The sequence below is a fragment of the Mandrillus leucophaeus genome, unplaced genomic scaffold (assembly GCF_000951045.1).
Source record: "Mandrillus leucophaeus isolate KB7577 unplaced genomic scaffold, Mleu.le_1.0 Scaffold15, whole genome shotgun sequence".
NCBI classification, from domain to species: Eukaryota; Metazoa; Chordata; class Mammalia; order Primates; family Cercopithecidae; genus Mandrillus; species Mandrillus leucophaeus.
The window spans coordinates 6,924,254-6,938,188 of NW_012101476.1; the positions used below are offsets into that span (position 1 = coordinate 6,924,254).

The 13,935-nt window shown below is 39.1% G+C and overlaps 1 pseudogene; it reads right to left on the reverse strand.

Moving 5' to 3' along the window:
* Positions 1 to 7,798: 7,798 nt before the first annotated feature.
* LOC105535749 lies at positions 7,799 to 13,567 on the reverse strand (annotated as a pseudogene).
* Positions 13,568 to 13,935: the final 368 nt, after the last annotated feature.

A 13,935-nucleotide genomic window follows, 5' to 3' on the forward strand; every position in this document is an offset into this window, starting at 1 on the left:
AGAAGTGGGGAAGAGTGGAGTGTGATTCACCAAGCTCAGCGCCCAGGGCCAGAGATTGAAAACCCATGATAGGAGCTAGCACAGAAACCGCATTGGAAGGTTGATTCCTTAAGTATGTTCCACGTTCCATCCTTCGTCCCATTCAGAAACGTTACTCCCCAGATACACCTAACTGTGCAATCCAATATTCTGTGGAGGGAAAAATACTTCCTGATTTCATGCTCTACCGCATTCAGATTGATAGGCCTGTAATTTTACCCAAAGTGGAGCAACCACAAATGCTCTTTTTTTCTTCATATATAAATATTTAATCCCTGCTAGAAACATCTATGCTGCAAGCCAGAGGGATATCTCATCATCATGGGCTCCACAGGTTAATTAAACACTGCTGAAAAAAGAAAGAAAGAAAAAAAAGCCTAATTTGTTAAGTCATGAGTATAAGACACTTCCAAGAAAAAAAAAAAAATTCTGTATTCCTATTCCTAAGTAAGGAGATAATAGAACACTTAAAAGTGTTTGGGTGGTTGTGATCAGACATAAATTTGGGATGTGGTGCAATTTTCATATAAGTGGGTTGTTGTATCTGATTTGAGTTAGTGTTAGGCAAGTCATTTATCTTCACTGATCATTCCAAACATATAAGAAAGACAAAGGAAAGAGGCATAGGAGAAATAAATTGTAAGAGAAACTTGTGAGTTAAAGAAATGGGCTGTAGTGCATTGAAATCTAATAGAATGGTGCAATGGCATTTGGTTTGCTCTGTTTGCAGTTCGTACTTCCATTGCTTTAGAAATATAGCCTGTGAGTTACTCTGCTCATGTCAGTTTCCTGGAGTGGTAATACATTTGTCTGTTGTCTATTCTGATGAGATGGGGAAGTATGGTCTCAAATATTTTTTTTAGTAGTATAAAAGTGATCAGAATGCACCCATGCCTTCTTGAACAATAAGTGCGATACATCATGCTTCAATGAAATTTTAGGGCCAGGTGCAGTGGCTCACACCTGTAATCCCAGCACTTTGGGAGGCGGAGGTGGGCGAATCACTTGAGTTCAGGAGTTTGAGACCAGCCTGGGCAACATGGTAAACCCACTCTCGACTAAAAATATGAAAATTAGCTGGGCGTGGTGGCACACACCTATAATCCCAGCTACTTGGGAGGCTGAGGCGAAAGAATCACTTGAGCCCGGGAGGCAGAGGTTGCAGTGAACTGAGATCACACCACTGTACTCCTGCCTGGGGGATAGAGAGAGACCCTGTCTCAAAAATAAAATAAAATAAATAAAATAAAATAAAATAAAATAATGAAATGAAATGAAATTTTAGGTGGTTTTAATTATGTCTGACCTTGGTCCTTTTCATCTTAATATAAGAGTTGAAAACAAAAACCAATTTTTTTATAGAAAGATGTCTTAATGAGTCTGAACTCAGAATCAAGACACTTGGTTTGACAAAGGATTAGTTTCTGATTAGTGAAAACAGAGATGAAATTGGGATTGCCTAGAAATGATAATAGCAAACAGTTATGTAAGCACATGCATTTGGCATTTACTATTATGCTAGGTGCTTTGCATTACATTAGCTTTAATTCTTACAATAGCCCTCCGATGTAGGTACTCTCTCTTTTTCCTTCTTCCTTTACAGATGAGAAAATGTAGGAACAGAGAGGTTAAGTAACTTTTTCAAGGTTACTCAGTTTTTAACTTGGAGCTGAGATTCAAAATCCAGGCTGGAACCAGAGGCTGACCCTCAACTGCCTCTGTGATGCGTGGTCATTATGTCCATGAGTGGGTAGAATGGTATTTCTACAAAGTCCTTGGGTTGAAAGTTATATTGCTCTTTAGAATACCGTCTTCTGTTTGCCCCCAATTTGTATTAGTAGAGTCCGTCCTTCCAATAAACAACTCCCAAGGATTTCCTAATTAAGTGCAAATGGTGTCAGACAGACATTAATGTTTCTATAGCTTACATGGTAGCCCAAAATATTTAGTCGTTTGATGACAATTTTTAAATATTTCTTAACTCTATGGCATAAAATCCTGAGGAAGTTCAATACAGGAGAGAGAAGTTTATTGGATCAAAAGAAGGGGATGGAGAAAAATATGGAATCAACCTGGGAATATCAGGAAAGAAAAGAATATGTAAGAAACAAAGCAAGAAAGCAAAAAATAATACATGACCCTGGTGTATTTATATTCAGCCAAAAGTGAACCCTGTCCAAAGCCCAATGAGGTATTAAAAACTCTGACCCAATGAAGATTAAACAAAAATTGAAAGCTAGCTGTTAATATAAGCATCCCATTTTTACATTTCTCAATTGATTACTCTGCAGATATAATAATAATAATAATAGCAAATATATTTCAAACATATGGACCAGGCTGTATTCTAAACATTTTGTTAGGATTACTGTATTAAATGCTCATATAACCCACACTGTACAAAAGTTAGTATTAGTGTCATCATTTTAAAGATAAGAATATTGAATATTTGTTTATTTATTTATTTTGAGACGGAGTCCCGCTCTGTTGCCCAGGCTGGAGTGCAGTGGCATGATCTCGGCTCACTGCAATCTCTGCCTCTTGGGTTCAAGTGATTCTCATACCTCAGAATCAAGTGATTCTCATTCTCTCCTGAGCCACCACCATACCCAGCTAATTTTTGTATTTTTAGTAGAGAGGGGGTTTCACCATGTTGGCCAGGCTGGTCTTGAATTGCTGACCTGAGGTGATCCACCTGCCTCAGACTTCCAAAGTGCTGGGATTACAGATGTGAGCCACCATGTCTGGCTTGAATTATAATATTATATGATAGTATGATATATATTGATTTTTATCATAATCAAAATTCTTTGTGGCATGCAAGATGACTTAAAGTGAAACAGTAGACTCAGTAAATAATAGGAAAACATTTTAAGGGATCATTAAGATTCCCCATTTCTCTTCAATATCTTTCTAATATTTGGTCTCTTTGTAAACAAGTCACTAGCCTGCACTTGTAACTATAGCATTACTTTTAAAATAAATAATCCTTTTATTGGAAAGTTTTATAATGTAGAGAGGGGTAGAGGAAATTTGCATGTGTTATATATTTTCAGTATCCACCTTCTCTCTCCCTATCCTTAAATGTTGATCAATAGTCACAACGCATTTAAAAGTTTGTACTTTAATATTGAGTATGAGAATTAACTCTAACTAAACACCCCACAACTGGTTTATGTAGATGATCACAGAACGCAGCTCACAGATAGACGGCTCCTTAGGCTCGAAGGACAGAGGTCATCTTGTATTTCCTTCTAAAATAAGTTCGCCTGAAAAGAAACAACCTCCCCTTTTAAGTTTAACTTCCTTTGTAAATTAACTCTGAGTCCCCTGGAAAAATACTACTGTTGCAATGCAGGATTAAATTTTTTATATTCCAACATATGGGAGCATTACTTCAATGGTTCTTCATCTTTTTGGTATCATACACCCCATGGAGAAATTCACACAAGCTTAGAAAGATCTCCTTCAAAAAAGCACGTAGACACATACCCAAATTCCATAGACCCAATGAAGCTTCTATCTGCTGTGCCCTCTGTAAAAGGCCATAGGCCCAGATTAAGAACAATCGAGTTCAATCCAAAGGCTAAGAGATATTAAACGTCAGGAGTGGGGTGGGGGCTTGTATCTTTGAAACATCTAAATTCATGGAATGAGAACGTCCTTAGCTCCTACTTGGATGCTGAATTCTATCATGAGACGCATTTATTTTAAAAACCACCTAGAACAATAGAAGAGAATTATCTTTCAAGCACTTCACCACTGGCCTTCTCTTTACTTTATAGTGATCTGTCCTTTTGCAGTGAGTCTCTCTCTTAGGAATATATACAAGAGAATGAATCAAGTTCACCTGTAATATAAGGGGAAAGGGATGTTGTTAATTAACAGCAGGGCAATTCAAACTTCTTCTTAGCCCTCGGGAGGAATGCCCAGGTGTGCTGAGACAGATATGCTTGGAGAAAGAAAAGAGATGCTCTGTAGTCAAACACACAGCACCAGGCCTTCTTTCATGAATTGATTTTCCCACTGGGTGACATCCTGGCAATTGCTGTTACCCAACCAATGATATAACTAAGTAGATGAAGCTGAAAGCTGGGTCAGATAAAAAAAGAATGTTTAATCTAACAAAAGCAGCCTCAGTTTTTGCCGTGAAGGGAAGCTGATTTAACAGACAGTAGCAGATTAAATAGAAAGCAGAAACAGGGAGAAAAAAAAATCATATTAAACCATTAAGAAATGAAGATAGAAGAATGTCACAATGCCAATTATTTGGAGAAAAAGCACAACATTACCATAGAACTTTCAACAATAAGATAAATGATATCTGCTTAAGATGTACAAAAATAGGTTTTTTGTTCACAGTATATATTTTAAATTAAATGCTATTGTTTAATTAATAGACTGTAACTTTATGTATTAAAGAAAAGCATAAGGTCATATGACTATTTTAGGTCACAAAGTTACTTACTCTGAATCTCAAAAACAGGCACAGTCAATGTGTTTCAAATTATGGAACATGAACCACCTATACTCAAATTATCAGCAGTATTTTTTTTGAAATTCAGATTCTTGGGCCCCACTGACCTATCCAAAACTGAATTAAAAACTTTATGGGTAAAGTTTGGGAATCTTCATTTTAACAACCTCCCAGGTAAGAAATGTGCTAAAATATGAGAACCATTAATTTGTACCCTCATTTGGAAGGCTCCAGGAAACACCATCATAAGAAAGCAGCTCTCCAGGCTGGATGTGGTGGCTCACACCTGGAATCCCAGTACTTTGGGAGGCTGAGGCGGGCAGATCACCTGAGCTCAGGAGTTCAAGACCAGCCTGGCCAACACAGTAAAACTCTGTCTGTATTAAAAATACAAAAATTAGCCAGGCATGGCGGCGAGCACCTATAATCCCAGCTACTCAGGAGACTGAGGCAGGAGAATCGCTTGAACCTGGGAGGCAGTGGTTGCAGTGAGCTGAGATCACATCACTGCACTCCAGTCTGGGCGACAGAGCAAGACTTCATGTCAAGAAAAAAAAAAGGAAGTAGTTCCAAAGAGAAACACCCTCTTTTCCCCCATTGCTATAGAATGGGATTCATCTCTCTTGTTCATTCTCCTTCCTCCCCACCACTAAAAGCTCCTTCATTATTTGGTAGGTCTCACCCTTATCTTATTCTTCACCCTAGTGACAGCCCAGAGTGGTTTCTGGAGGACTCTTCATCCCCTCTACACTCTTACCTTTTCTTTACTGCTTCTAATTGGTGAGATATTTCTCTCTGGTTCACTCCATCCCAGCTCCCAGGTTCCCATGGCAGAGCTCTCTCTCATCCCCACTGTCAAAACAGCTGGCTTGATGACACTGAAATAAAAGGAATTTTATTTTCATCTTTTTTATTTCCAAAGACCCACCCATCTTTCCCCCATATATCTTTTACCTACTAAATCTAAGTGGAAAAATAAGAAGGGAAAGGGCAGAGTTGTAGAAATGAATCCTTTTTTAAAAAAAAAAATCTGTTCAGTTTATTATTAACACTATGGTCAAATTCCCAAGGGTGAGAAAGAGATTGAAAGCAAAGGACATAACAAAGTCAAGGGAAAACAAGAGGTCAAATTCTTGTATCACTCAGAATAAAAGTCTTGCTGGATCAAGAATAGCCATTCAGGACTTCTGTTGGTAAGAAGTCCCTCACCTCCACATCCGACCCTCAATTTCTGGCTTCAGAGCCCCAGCCCTCAATTCCTGCTCATCCCATCACACCATCACCCAACTCCAAGCTTCAGTTTGCAAGTTGACTTGGAAGAATTTGGAGCCATCCAACTCATTGCTCAATAGAGAATAGCAAGTTAGAGGTCGGAATAAGCCTTCTTTCAAGTAGAAATGCTCTATTGTCACAAGATGAATGTTAAACCTTTTCCTACAGAGACTCTTCACTGACATTCTAGAATTTCATTTGTAGCAAGTCACAGTCACATTCAATCTAAGCTTAACAATCTTGTGTTAGCCAACTTGAAACATAACCATTGTTTATTCATTTAATTGATTAGATTTTTTTTTTTTTTTTTTACAAAATCAAGACCAGTTCTCTGAATAATCACACTGTTTTATCATAACCAATTTGTATGTGTTCAGCTGCCTCCAAACATAGAGGCCAATAGTGGCTTCTTAAAAACCAATGGGCTTTGCATTCAAATAAATCTTAGTTTAATTTAATCTCTGCCACCCACTCACTGCATAACTTGGAAGATGTTTTTCAGCCTTTACTATGTTCATGTTTCTACATCCATAAAGCGAGGATGATAATATATATCTTGAATGGGTTCTTGTGAAGATTTAACTGACAAATATTAATTGAATTTTTCTATATGTCAAGCACTAGTGACACATAGTCCATGCCCTTAAGCAACATGAAGTCTGTCTGGGAAGACTCACAGGAAAGCAAGCAATTCAATTACCCTGCAGTAAGTGCCCTGGAGATGGTGGAGGTGGTGGTGACTAAAGAACAGAAACATCTTAGAACAAAACCTGAATTGTTCTTGGGAGAAGAAATGTTCGGGGCAGGTGTTGTGAAGGTGATGATATCTAAAGAAGAAGCTGGTATTTGGAAAGAGGGATGGGACTGGGGGTGGGGTGGGGGGGTGGTTTGTCAACGCAGAGAGGACATCAAGAGCAAGTCTGAGAGGGAGGCCAGACACCATCCACCAAAGATTTGCAAGCAGGCAGTCTGACCAGGGAAGAGAGGTGCAGTGAGAGTGTGAGGAGCAGGGAGGAAGAGTTCAACTCCAGACAGTGGAGAGGTAGGAAGCCATCAGATCCAGAAGAGCATTTCCTGTGCCAGGATGGGCTAGACTCATGTCCCAAAGACATGGGCAGCCATTGCATGGCATCAAGCAGGAAAATGTCACCCTCAGATTCTCTGCTTAGGAAGATCACTCTAACAAAAGTGAAGATGAGCTGTCAGAGGCGGCGTCTGGCACTTAGTGGGTTCCAATGGTGGACAGTTGGCACTGTTTATTAAATCAGTTGCCTCTTGTTGATTGGGATAACACATTTGTTCTCTTTAGGGGGTACTTTTTAAATGTTCTTTATCAGAAAATATATTTTTTATTGGTAGTGAGTGAAGTAAAGATGTCAATATTCACGATAGAGGTCATATAAGCCAAAGTTGCCTTTATATTGATACAAATACCTTATTTCACTTCTGATCATACACATTAGTTCTGTAAAGGAGGTACATCATCTCTCCTTTTTGTTTCCTTGCTTGCATGATCACCAAAAGTTAAAATGAAATCACTTTTATGTAATCAAAGGAAAAAAGAAAAAGCAAGAAAACCAACATGCCACAGCCTAGACAATTCCACCCAGCACTGCTGCCCGAGAGCTATGTTTTCTGGCTCTCTCCTCTCCACACTCCAATTACTTTAGCCCCACACCCCCAACCCACCCCATCCCACTTCGTTAGGGTGGTGGTTCACCAAATGATGGGGCTTGCTTAGAAGAGAAACATTTTATGGTATGTAGAAGTTGAATAGAAAGTACCAAAAGGTGGAGAGGGCTGTCCTTCTCTTTTAATCATCATAAGAAGGGTTTACTAACACTGAAGAGCATCCGCATCCATTGATGACTGATCCTGATCTAGGTTTTGGCCACCCTTCAAATTGCTGCCAATCAAAATGCGATATGATTCTGTTGAATCCATTCTTCGCTGTCTCTCCTGCGTGGTCTTCTCATTAGTGCTCGTCTCTTTAAATGGGTTATTTTCTTACTAGGAAAAAACATATTCCCTCTCTGAAATTAAGGTTGAAGGTGTTTTGCTTGTTCTAAAAGTTTTTAATACTTTTTCCTCAAGCATGCTCTGTTTGGCATGATTGACATAGTGTATATACTGGTTGACCAGAGTGGAGCATTTGAAGGTCTGGTGGGTGTTCTTGTAGTAACGCTGAAGAATTTTGGTCTGCAAGTCAACACAGACTGGATGAGACTTATACACTTGAATTGTGCTTCCACCTCTTCAGCAACTTTCTGATATTGTTCAGTGGTAAATTTGCAGAACTATGAGTTCCTCTCCTCCAGTCTAGCCAGCTCCACTTTGCAGAATGCAACCCGCTTCATTAGCACTAGGTCTTTCTCTTCCAGCTGCCTAGCCAGGTGCATTGCCTTAGCACCTTCCTCCTGGCTTGATATCCTCTCTCGAAGGATGGGTCTGGTTAATTGCCCATTGGCAGCAGCCCTCTCTTTCTCCAGTTCTGTGGCTTGCTTTAGTCATTTCTGATCTTCAGTTTGTTCCTTGACTTGCTCCAATGTCAGCTGATCAGCTACTCTTCTTTTCAATTCTTCATCAGAAACCAAGGCATTATAAGCACCAGAACACCACTGAGACTTTGAACCAGATGGAGAGGATTCCTTCATGAAATCGATCACATGTTCTGAAAGCCCAATGCCCTTCACCACGGTGATGGGGTGATGTTCTCATTCTTGTCCACCTCGAAGGTGACCCAATGGGTGCTCAAGGTCCCACCCGTGGCTCCTGTTCCTGCCTCCTCGGAGACCTAGAGCAGAACCATGAGCACTTCAGTTCCCCTGTGCCCACACTCACATGAAGGGGCCTGGATTATTTTCCCACAGAGCAGGAGCAAGGCCACGACCTAGGAGATACTTTTCAAGTGAGCTTTGTCTTCCTGAGGCAGTGTGTACATTGTGTAATGCATTGTAAATTATGTTATTGGCATTCTACTCATCCAATTCTGAATAATGTCAGAATTTAACATCTGAGAAACAGCTCATGACCATTGATGTTGCTATAAACACACCTGGGGTTAAGGCACTGTGAGTCTGGTTCCTTGCTAAGTCTGTGGTGGTGAAGACTGTCTGCAATTCAGATTGGCATTTTAAGTACTCGACTGTTTTTAGGAAGAGGGAGGACAGTTGACTAATCACTGTCATTACACATTATGGTAACCTAAACTTGTCACCTTCCTCCTGCCAGTCACAAGAGTAACACCTGAGGCACAGGCCTGAAGCAGAACAAACCCACACAGACCCAACTCCAGGTGGAAGCCGACGGCCTAGAAATGCCACAGTTATTTTTTTTGTCTGCTAGTGACACCACACAGCTTTGCTTTGCTATTAATAAAAGAGAATTGCTTTTGGTTGCCACTTTTTAAAATTTTAAGATTAAAATTGAATTCCATCTGCCAGAGCTTTGCTTATAATACAGGAGAAACAAGCATGGTAAGGTCATTTGTTTTTCCTAATGTTCATGAGACATGAGTTTACAGCATTGAGCATCTTGATCACCAATTAGCTTGAAAACATTCATCGTATTTTAGCAATAATCTCTCCAAGAGAGACATGTACTCTGATCCATAGATGAGTCACTGGCCATCTCTGATACACAAACAAGAAAGTCAAACATGAATGCTACCTGTTTCCTTGTGAATCACTCCACAATCAAGTAACTGCTAGTGTGAAAAAACCACAACACACTGGAGATCCTTCCACCCATGACATAAGATTTATTTGTGCAAGTCTGCTTAATTTTTATAATATACCCATGCCTTAATACCAATCATGACATTATTTTGAAAGTTCTCATTTTCTGGTCTTTGTTTCTTTTTTCTCTTTTTTTTTTCTTACTTTGGTTATCATTTAAAAGTGACCACATTGATTCAGAGGCATTCTGCAAATGTGTATCAAGTGTTTTTAAAAATATTTTAGCGCTGTGATACGTATTATAAATGCAGCAAATAAATGCAAAATTTTTAATGAAAAAAAAACCTATGCATGTTGAAAAGATCCAAAAGAGATGTGAAAAGATCTGTATGTGCTTTTGTTTTGCTCACTCTATTATTATTATTATATAGTTTATTAATGAGTACTACTACTAATGATAATATTTATTGAGTGCTTCCAGTGTCCTATACATGTACAAATGCCTTACATTTATTATGTTGTTTAATATTCCCAACAAATCTGTGAAGTACTGAGTATTATTAGCCAGAGTTTACAGATAAGGAAACTACAATGTAAAAAAACAATATGAGTTGTTCATGGCCACAAAACTCAGACGTGGTAGAGCCTCTGATTCACGGACTCCGTGTTCTGTTCACTTACCCCTTTTGTGCTGCCACAGTGAATACAAAAATAAATGAAATACATATGCTGACCTCAAGAAAAGAAAATTCCAATTGTAGAGAGAAAACTATACATGCATAAAATACTGATATGTGATATGAGAAACTATAAGAGCTGCCACTAAGCCACTGCGGGGTGAATAGAGCAGAGTCAATAAAAATTCAAAGGTGGGCACGATTCCACAAGCTGGAGAAGCCCAAAAATGTTGATGGCTTTGGAGATTTTGAATTGGTTATACATGGGTATAAAAGGATGGAGAATCCTGCAGGTCCTGGGAGGAAGAGGGCATGGCGTGAGAATGCCTGTGAAGGGCATTAAGAGAGTGAGTCAGCCAGTTTGGCTGGGGAAAGAGGGAAGGGATTGATAGACATAGGTCAGTTTGCAAAAGGTCTCTCATGTCAGGGCATTTGCCTTCAGCCAATGGGAAAGCCAAATGGACACAGAAAGAGGCTTTCTGATGTCATTGAACGGGCAAGGGTATCAGAGCGAAAAAGGAGGCATAGACCCAATCCCATACTCTAGGTGTGACCTCAGGCAAATGACTTACTGTCTCGACACTTCAGTTTCTAAAAAATAGAAATCAAAATTAAAATATTTATCTTGCAGGGTATTTTGTGGATTAGAGATCATTTGCCTGCAGTCTATAACACTATGCTTGGCACATAGGAACTTGTCAGTAAACAGCAGCTCTCTCACTCATTTTATTAACACATTTGTCACATTGATTCCATTGTTTAAAACACTTTTGATCTTCTCACTGATAATTTCCCTCAGGCAGAGACTATGTATTCATTGCAAAACAAAATCCGATTTGTTATTTTTTTTTTTAATGTGAATTTACTTTTTCCTACTATAAATGTACCAAAAAATCATTCATAATCCAAGTACCCTCACATTAGCATTTGGTATGTTTTCTTTCATTTGCTTTTCAGTGGGTATTACACATTGTTCTATTACCCATGATCATAGTATTTCAATCATGAATACTCATCAATACGTATTTCATATGTATCATACGTACAAATCAATACCTATTTCTTGTCATTAACTTTTATTGATCTATTGGTTTTGTTAAATAATATTACAAGGATTGATAATGTATTTTACCAGATTCAATTCCAAATGGGTTTTAGTTGTTACAAAATATCAAATTTAACTCAGAGATTTTTCATATGAATGCAAAATAACCTACACATTTAAAAAAAATCCTATAAAGCACAAGTCACTGTTCTATTCCTCAAAGGGAGTTTCTAGACTAAAAAAGTACAGTTTCTGCCTTCACTCTCACAGAGCTTCCCACAGAAGATAAAATAAAGTTACAAATAAGGTTTAAAATAGTATAAAATGATGTCCTAGGGGAACTGAACACAATTTCAAGATGTTTCCAAAGCTGTTATTGCACCATTTTGCACATTATTGAATATCTTGTAGAGCATCCCAAAGTTATCTTAACTGAGGGGATCATACTCAATTGAGTGTATAAATCCAAGCGGATATGCTAGAAACCTGTTACTTTTTTTTATAGTCATTCTCCCTCCTTCTCGAATGAGAAAATATACGCACTTTCCCACTCATCCACTTTGCCTGTCATTTCTGGCCACTCCGTGAACATTTTGTAACCTGTGAGAGTAAAAAAGCTTTGAAAAACAGGACCAAGTTCTTTTTTTAGGGATATACAATGTTGACAGAAATATACTCCAGAGGAATTTAATGCGGTTTTTTTTTTTGGTTCCGGGCACAGCTCCTTTAGTGTATCAGTAAATGAAAAATGAGCACGGGAAGCTCCTGACAGTAGGAGAGGACCGCAGAGAGCCTTCGCCTCCAAACCAACGATTGGATTCTACTGTACAAACAGAGAAACGTCTGTGAACTCCTCACCTTTGAAAGGTAAACACTGAGAAGGAAATACTCCTCCCACGTGCTTTGAAGCATTCACCTTGTAAAAGGAAAAAGGACTTATTTAAAGAGTTCTTCATGCAGAGAAAAGAGGAAGTCCTTTGAAGTCCGGGCTAATTTTGGGTCACCATGAAACCAGCCATCCTTCTATCTACAAGATCCCCTGACCCTGTGGACCAAAACAATAGAAACACAACCAGGTTATTTCATCAGTGTGGACAAAAACTAAGAATAAAAATCTCCAGGAAACGTTCAAAAACCATAACCCCCAAGAAGCAGCTGTCTTTCACCCTTCTCTCTTCCCTTCTCATTCCTTACCTAAAAGGTAAGCCATCCACTGGGGACAGAGTAATAAATAGATTTGTATGATAGGAAAGGTATACATATGCCACTACAGTGGCTCACCCCTGTAATCCCAGCACTTTGGGAGGCCAAGATGGAGGATCACTTGAGCCCAGGAGTTTGAGAGCAGTCTGGGCAATATAATGAGACACTGTCTCTACAAAAACTAGAAAAGACAAAAATAGACCAGATGCAGTGGCTCGCGCCTGTAATCCCAACACTTTGGGAGGCTGAGGCAGGCAGATCACGAAGTCAGAAGTTTGAGACCAGCCTGACCAACATGGTGAAATCCTGTCTCTACTAAAAATACGAAAATTAGCCAGGTGTGATGACACCTGCCTGTAATCCCAGCTACTCAGGAGGCTGAGACAGGAAATCGCTTGAACCCAGGAGACAGAGGTTGCAGCGAGATCATGCCACTGCTCTCCAACCTGGGCAACAGAGCGAGACTCCACCTTAAAATATATATATATATATATATCTTTGTCAATGTAAGAGATACATATAATGTAACATCTCTTTGTTGTTTTTGATTAATTTAGTACTCAAAGCCAGGATCCAAGCGTTAAGTAGACGTCTGATTTAACTTCAGATAATAAATAGCTATATTGAAGGCTCTCTGGGAAGAGCTCCAGGGAGACAACTGCGAATTTCTCAGAAGAATGGGCCACTTGGAATATCCTGTTGATTCCTCGATTTCTCTGAATGGTTCACCAGACCCCAGCCCATAGCTTCTGAGCTAATTCAATCCCTGCTGTTATATGTCCTGCAGAGATACTGAGCTACAATACTGTTAGAGTTCTTCCACGCAGTTGCAGCAAGGAGGAAAGGAACTTAGGCCATTTCCATGACCAATGAATCGGTGTTGAATAGGTGTAGGTTATTTGCACCGGGAACTTTGAAATAGAAGTTTTGGAGGAATATAAAAGCTAAACATTTTTATTTTGTGACATCTAGTTATGCAATTGCCATGCTTGCTAGAAAGGATATGTTTATTGTGACAAATAGGGTACGGGTGTGGCTCCCTCCCCTGCTTTTCTATGTCTATGGCAAAATCAATTGGTCGGGCTGGCATGGAGCTACCGAGGACAAGGTCGTGGAACTCTTTGCTATGTGGACCCACAGCTGTGACTCCCGTGGAATGACTGGCAATATCCAGCATACCCCCTAAGTCATGGCTAGGAGGTTCTCAATGCACATAAATCTGGGCAAACAGAATTGAAAACTGACACAATTTTTTTTATTAGTTTGTAGAGACTTAGGCTATAAAGTCCATAATAAGTTAATATCTCTTTATAAAAAAACAAATACTATATATAAATAATTCATTAGATATATCATAGGTTGCCTCATGCTTGAGAACAATGCACAATATAGCCTCATGCACAATATAGTTATGGGACAAATAAAAGTACATACTTTAGGTAGCAGATAGGGAGGATGTATACAGATCATTCCATGTCAAGATGCGGTTCAGATTGTAGATAGAAAGATTCAAGTAGAGTTAACCAAATTCAACAAACATTTTGT